This window comes from Lactuca saligna, chromosome 9, assembly GCF_052625555.1.
Source record: "Lactuca saligna cultivar CGN05327 chromosome 9, ASM5262555v1, whole genome shotgun sequence".
Classification (NCBI taxonomy): Eukaryota; Viridiplantae; Streptophyta; class Magnoliopsida; order Asterales; family Asteraceae; genus Lactuca; species Lactuca saligna.
Window position 1 is genome coordinate 34,783,447 of NC_136425.1, and position 7,896 is coordinate 34,791,342.

Below are 7,896 nucleotides of genomic sequence, written 5' to 3' on the forward strand. Positions count from 1 at the left end.
TCCACCGCTATTCTCATACATCTGGCTGGGGTAGACAACCCAACAGACTTGCGGCTCAAAGCATCTGCAACCATGTTCACCTTACAAGGATGGTAAAGGATATCGCAATCATAGTCCTTGACCACATCCAACCACCTGCGCTGTCTCATGTTCAGGTTTGGCTGGTCCATGATGTTCCTCAAACTCTTGTGGTCCGTGTATATTGTACAATGCACTCCGTACAGATAGTGCCTCCAAATCTTGAGAGCGAAAACCACAGCTCCCAACTCCAGATCGTGCGTCGGATACCTAGTCTCATGCGGCTTCAGCTGCCGCGACGCATAGGCTATCACTCATCCCCTTTGCATGAGGACTGACCCCAAGCCCGTGATGGACGCATCACAAAATACTACAAAATCCTCTACTCCCTCGGGGAGTGTCAGCACTGGCGCCTCGCACAAACACTGCCGCAGGGTCTCAAACGACCTCTGCTGCGCCGGGCCCCACCAGAAATCCACCCCTTTCCTCGTTAGACGAGTGAGGGGGACGAAAATCTTGGAGAAGTCAAGAATAAATCTCCAATAATACCCTGCTAGACCCAAGAAACTCCTGATGTGTCACAACTAGAAATTTTGTGTCTTGTAATCACTAGAATCAAGTAAGATGTTGAATCAAAAACTTAAGAGCATGTATGATGCTTACTCTATGATAACAAAATTTCAATCCAATACACCATACATGTAACGACCCAAAATTTAAGACCAAAAATTTCTTTAAAAAAAATCATTACTTAAAGTAAAGTCATCATTCCAAAACATAATATGAGTATAAGTGTTCAAAACACATGTTTGTCATCAGAGTAAACATTCCCAGGCTGTCTAATCTATGGTGTGTGCCATGCGATCACCCCGAGCTCTTCCCTCCGCTGCCGGAAGTACCTGAAACCAAAACTGAAAACCGTAAGCACGAAGCTTAGTGAGTTCCCCACCCTACCACATACCATGCATAACCACAAATTGCACATGCTGGGCCACACCCCCTATCTTGGGCCTCGCCCCTACCTCGGGCCTCGCCCGCTACAACGGCCCCGCCGCTCCAGGCCCCGCCTGGCTTCAAGCCCCGCTCGGATACAGATCTGTTTTACTTAGGCCTCGCCTGTCACAGGGCATCGCCCATCAACAAATAATAACACATAAACATTTCATAACACATAACTAACACATGCAACTGGTTCTGTCCTAAGGCCTCGCCTTTCCTGAACCTCGCCCATGTCCTGCTACTAAGGACTCATGGAACCCCGTCCATGCTCCTAATGGTAGTGAGGTACGGGCCTAGCCCACTCTCACTCCTGTTCTAGTTCGGGCCTCGCCCCTAATCTGCTACTAGTGAGATATGGAACCCCATCCACCCTCTGCTATTGGTGAGATACGGGACCTCGCCCACACTCACCTCCCTACCAGGCACATACATGTATCACACAGACAACAAGTACAACTATCATATATATAAACAATTCCTTGGGCACCCGCCCGCTATTACTGGACCTCATCCTGCAAACAATACTAGCATACTGTGCCTAGGGCTAACCCCCGAGTCTTCTACTCATAACTACATGGGCCGACATTGTGGCCTTAGACCCATTCACACAAAGGGAAACTCACCTGCACTGGCTGAACTTGCTGATGATCTCACTAGCTGCTTCCCGACAACTCACGGAACTCCTGCTCCCCTTGCTCCCCGAACTACCAATATCAATACAACACTGAGTCTAACCGACCCCCGAAAGACAACCAAGTCCACCTTGGTCCAAAGTTAAGGTCCTGGTTAAAGTCAACCTTCCAGGTCAACCCTACTCGTCGAGTCACCCTACTGACTCGCCGAGTTCGAAATAGTCAGATTCCTTCCATTCGCGACTCGACTCGCCGAGTCAGTCCATGACTCGCCGAGTCTACCGATTTCTGAGTCCAGACCTGTCCAACTCACTGAGTCTCCACCCGACTCACTGATTCGAGTCACAACTCGAAGGGTTTGGGGTTTCGCGACCTGACTCGCCGAGTCCAAGAACAGACTCGCCGTGTCCAAGGCAATCTTCATACGACTCGACGAGTTGTTCATCCCACTCGTCGAGTTTCTCCACAACTTCATGCTACTCGCCGAGTCCACTCAAAGGACTCGTCGAGTCCCTTCAGATCTCCTTACATGCAGAGGATTTTTGAGTCATGCATGGACTCCAAACTATAGATCCACCCTTCCCAAGCCTATTCCACACGTAAAGTTGCAAACTTTACATGTAGAGAAGGAGATCTAGGTAAAATACGCCATAAACTAGGGTGTAAGGCCAAGGGGCTTCAAAATCGACTCAATGGCTGATACTTTATGCTTCTCCAGGCCCTAAAACACTTAGATCTGAAGTAGCAACTCCAGATCCGGCTTCTAACCCAAAATAATAACATTATGGAAAAAGAGCCCCAACAACCACACATAGATCTAGGTGCAAAAAGGGTCCAGGAACTAGTTTATTACCTCCAAGTGCTCAGAATGAACTCACAATCCCAGATCTATAGCTCCTTCTTGCTCCTCCAACTTCCTTCTTCCTTTTCCAAGCTTTAATGCACCTTCCAAGGCTCAACTAGGAGATATGACGGCTAGGGTTTGATATCCAGGGCCAAAGAGGCAGTAAGGAACCCTGGGAAGAAGATTAAGAAATTTATATATGCCCCAATTCCTGAATTTAGGGTTTTCCACGCACAGACCAGACTCGCCGAGTCACCTTGACCGACTCGCCGAGTCGGTCGCTTACGCCTCGACTCGGATCCCGCTCGGACTCGCCGAGTCCCTCCTTGGACTCGCCGAGTCGGCCCTTAAATTAGGGCTTTTCTTTCCTTTCTTGGCCTTTGAAACTTTGGGTGTTACAATACAAGTACTACAAGTAGTCAACAAGCAATTGGAAACCCTAGAAGTTCTTGTTTAGGTCCATTTTGGACTAGGACTTCCTTATTGGACTCAATGGACCAATAAGCTTCCAATTTGACTATCGTGGGATTAGAACCTTTAAATGGGCTCTAATTGGATCCACATTCATTTATTTCAACATTTTGGGTCATATTGGGCCTAGAATGAAATAAATTAAATATTATGAACCATAATTAACCTAAACTAGCCCAACAAAGTGTAAAAATCATATTATATTTTTTTTGGGCCAAAAATCATCCAAACTAACTATAATAGGGGCTTAGGGACATTAAAGCCCAATGATCTGCTTTCCCTTCCAAATTCTCGGTCCCAAGCCCAAATCCAAGAAGAAAGGAGTTGACTTAAGCCTTGCCACCTCACTTACACCCCACATATCTCCATGCATGGACCAACATGCATCTAGGATTGTCAACTCAACTCTCTCTTCTCTTCTTCTTGATCTCGGCCGAAAGCACCCACACACACACACTTTCATCACTTTTCACATATCAAACACTCTCAAAAACACCTTCACCTCTCTTCACTAAATTTTCGAAGATTCAAGGGCATTTCAAGGAGATTTTTCACAAAAATCACCATCCAAGGTAAGGTTATACTTAAATCTATGATCTAGGTTCCTTGATCTATCAAACATCTCTTCTTAACTCATAAGAAATCATGATCTTGCATCCTAGAATCACCTCAAGGCCGAGATCTTCATCAAAGTGTGCTAGGGCCGAAAATCACCTCATTTTCTTCCATCTTTTCTCCAAAACCGAAACCACACCCAAAGGTGAGCTTCATACCCCCTATTTTTTGGTTTTATAAGTTTTGTTGGGGGGGGGGGGAATACAAGCAAATGTGTAGATCTATGAGTATATGTATGCTTTGTATGATTTCTATGCTTATTTACATGTTTATATGTGATTATGGTGTTGAAACTAGTCAAAAGACCTTAAAAATCGAGATTTGCATTAGGATGTAGGAAACAAGTGTTAAACATATTACTACACACAAATCATTTCTAGAAAAATAACCAAGTTGGTTAAAATGAACTCATTGGGCTAAAAATCCCATTTTTAGACTCAAAATATTAAAAATATAAAGTTAAAGGGCCCAAAATGACAAAATACAAATTCTTATGGATGAAATGAGTCAAAACAATTTTAATAAGGTATTTTTCTGGAAATATTCTCTTTGGAGGATTAAATGTGAAATTTTTAAGCATAATGGGCCAAAAATGAATTTTTCGGCCCAATAAAGCCCAATATGCGAGATTTTCAAATTAGAGGGGCTGAAACTGTGATTTTCTATAAAACAGGGGACTACTAGTGCTCCAAGTCCATTTTAAGGGTTAAAAATGCTTTTCATATTTAAAAGGGACCAAAAATGCAAAATTTTTCTATTTTGGGCCAAAAGTGTAAAAACTGCGAAATTGAGGGTTCTAGTCGAGAAAATTTTCATTTGGTGGACTAAAACTGTTCTTCAAATAACTTTGGGCTGAAAAATAACTTTTCTACAAGTTTTGATACTAAAGTGTCAAGAAAAATAGTTTGAGGACTAAAATAGAAATTATTTTATATAAAGGGTTAAATGTGTAAATTATTCAAAAGAAAAGGGGCTGCTATAAAGAAACATCCTAAAGTTTTAAATTATAAATCCGTCATGATGAAATACTAGCATCTCGACTATCGGCAAATTATAATACACCTTCAACACCAAAAATCGTCATCAAACGAATTGATTCGGTCTCGAATCAATAATGAATCCGAAATTACTAACACGACGAAACTTCAATACACACACAGAAAATTCGGGAAGTCAATACACACGTGAGAATGCACCAGACGTCTATACACCGTCTTTGGGCCCAAAAGTTTCAAATCATGTTTGTTGGGCCTAGCTAGCCCAATGGCATGATCTTTAGGCCCGAAGGAAACTCGCTTACATGTAGTTGGGTCTTACATGACCTAATTTCGTGTAAAAGGACTTTTACAGGCTTTGTGCTGTTGGACCCCAAGGGCCTTCTGGTGCTGCTAGTAAAGTCGAGAATTCACCAAATGCGAGTCGGGCTAAGGGCCCTTCGCATTCACGATAGCCTTAAACGACGTACGGAAAATATCGGGGCTTCGCACCCTCTTTTCCTCCTCGTTCGTGGGGCTACATGAAGTCCGGGTGTTTGGATTAAGTGAATAGTGTGAGCGACGCCTAAGGGATCGTTTGTATGGTTGTAAACTAGTCATTTTCATTAATGTGTGTTTATAACAATTCACAATCCATAATTAATCCAACGTCACCAGGACTCAACGAATACACCTGTCGTAACGAAATAACAAGATACAAATTATTTGATGCAAAGTATTAGGAAAACATCGGGTTTTCCTAGGGTTTTCAATTAATACACCTACGAGTTACATACCGAGTTTTACAAATCGCTCTTTTACATTTATAGAAACAAACAAGCATACTTACAGATCTTCACACTTTTTATACTAAGTTCTTTTCAGAAAATATCGGATTTTCTGGTGATTTTCAAAACAACACAAACCACTATATTTCAAACATTACTTATGAACTCACCAACATTTCATATGTTGACATTTTTCAAAATACTTGTATTCTCAGGTAACAGGTAAACCGAAGGGAAAAATGTACTCAGTGATGTCTTGTTGTTTGTCTAACTAGTAATGAACAATCTACCTTTGAGAATGTAATGTTTTGAAGCTATGTACTGAATGTAAACACAACCCCGTAACTGGTCATGGCCAGTGTACGTTGGGCGTACATGCCAAGTACTCTGCATGTACACATGCAGTGGGTCAAATATGGTTTTGGGGCCATGGGACTTTGGGCCTGGATTTGTTGGGCCTAAATCCCACATGTGTATTAAGGCCTTTGGGCCTAGTCCTAGTATTTACGGTATTGGGCCTTAAAGCTTAGTTGGATGGACTTGGACATTTTAATTTGAAAGTTGGGCCTTGGAAGGAAGAGTTCCAATAGGGCAAGAATTAGGGAACATTTTCCTTATGTCATGAATCATGGTTAGGGCATTGGGTCCAGGTTTAGATCCAATGTCTTATTAGGAGGTTTGTTGTTCTATAGGGAGAGGAGTTCCGAGTCGTTCAAGGATTATTATTTGACATTCGCAGTTGAGGTGAGTCTCCCTTCGTGAATGTTACGGGTTGAAGGCACCAATGTTGGCCCTTTATTTATTGTACTGTATGCTGGTTGTCTATGTGATAATTATCATGGTTCATGTATTGCTCGATGATTATGTGATTTATGTATGTAATTATGTGGTAGTGGTAGGGGTAAAATAGACCCCATAACCGGTTCAAATAAACCAGAGGGTAGGTCGGGCATCCAAATATGCCTGGCAGGGTAGATCGGGCACCAGATATGCTTGAGAGGGTAGGTAGAGCACCCAGATATGCTCGGCAGGGTAGGTCGGGCACCCAGATATGCCTGACAATATGTTTGTGTTATATGTGGAATGGTGGGGGAAACTCGCTAAGCTTTGTGCTTACTGTTTTAGTTTGTGTTTCAGGTACTTCCAACTCAAAGCGGAAGGAGCCGGCTTGATCGTGACGCATCACACTATGATTTTTCCGCCGTAGGGGTTTTAGGACTTATGCTATGATAATGTTTTTCCACTAATTGTCTTGATTATACACTATAACTATTTTATGTTTTCGTGATCATGGAATCAATGAAGTTTTATGTTTGTGATTTGGTAAAACTAAAAATGAAATTTTCGAGTCGTATTTTTGGGATGTTACAGATGAGCAGGAAACTTTTTTAAAAGCTTGGATTTTTATATCGTGTGACTCAAGGATGGGCAACGCGCAAACGGGAAACAGCTTTTGGCATCGTGCTTTAGACAACATTCACTTGCTTTTGGAAAGGCAAATAGATCGAACGTACGAAGAGGTCAATGGAATATGGCATGAACTACGAGCCGCTTGCACCAAGTTCTAACGGCATATTAGAAAATCTGAAAAAATATCCATAAAGGTCGTAGCAACGATTTCAATATTTTATCAACCGCTTGCCAACAATACAAGGTTAGCAACAACGGTAAAGCATTCGGCCACCAAAAATCATGGGAAATTTTTCGTAAGGGTCCAAAATGGGTCCTTAAATCGGAGACTTCGTATTCGGAATCGACCACCGACTCCAACAAAAGGCCAAGAACTTCCAAGTTAGATATGGGTTTTGGTGTCGACCTCAATAAAGACTTTGACGACACCGAAGGGGAGGGTCCACCAGAAGTCCAACTTCAATGACCACCGGGAAGGGACAAAAGGAAAAAGGCGGCGTCTTCAAGCGGAAAAGCAAGTAGTAAAGACATACTTGCGAAAAAAATTGACAAAACGCTAAGTTTTTTATTAATAAAAATATGAAACGGAGGAAGCTCGTCGCTGGAAACTAGCACTTACCGAACTTCAAATTTTAAAAACAAGCCACAATCGGATATCAACCCGGAAAATCTACCCGCCTTTCTGAAAATTCAACAAGAAGTTTGTGAAAAGTATTGAAATTAGGTTTGAAGGTTTTGAATTTTTATGTTTAATTTTCTATGAATTTAAAGTCATTTAGGTTTAAATTTCTACTAGTTTATGTTTTTTTTTATTAGAGTGCAAATTCATGCTTGGATGTGGAGTCTTGGGCTAACCCACTTGTATGTGTAATGGGTTACCTTTCCTTTATAAGGAAGTGAGTGACACTCATTTTATGTAAGAAACACTTATAAGAGCATTAGTTTAGAAAGAGAAACATTGCAAGACCCATTTGTACTCTTTCTATGAACTAATGAGAGCTTAAAAAGAATTATTTACTTCTTGTGTTCTTTATTTTACATGATGATTCACTAGATCTTTTCTAATTCTGCACATGCTATCATAATCAACACCACATCAATTGGTATCAGAGCGGGTCTTCTTGATTGGATCAAGAATTGATCCT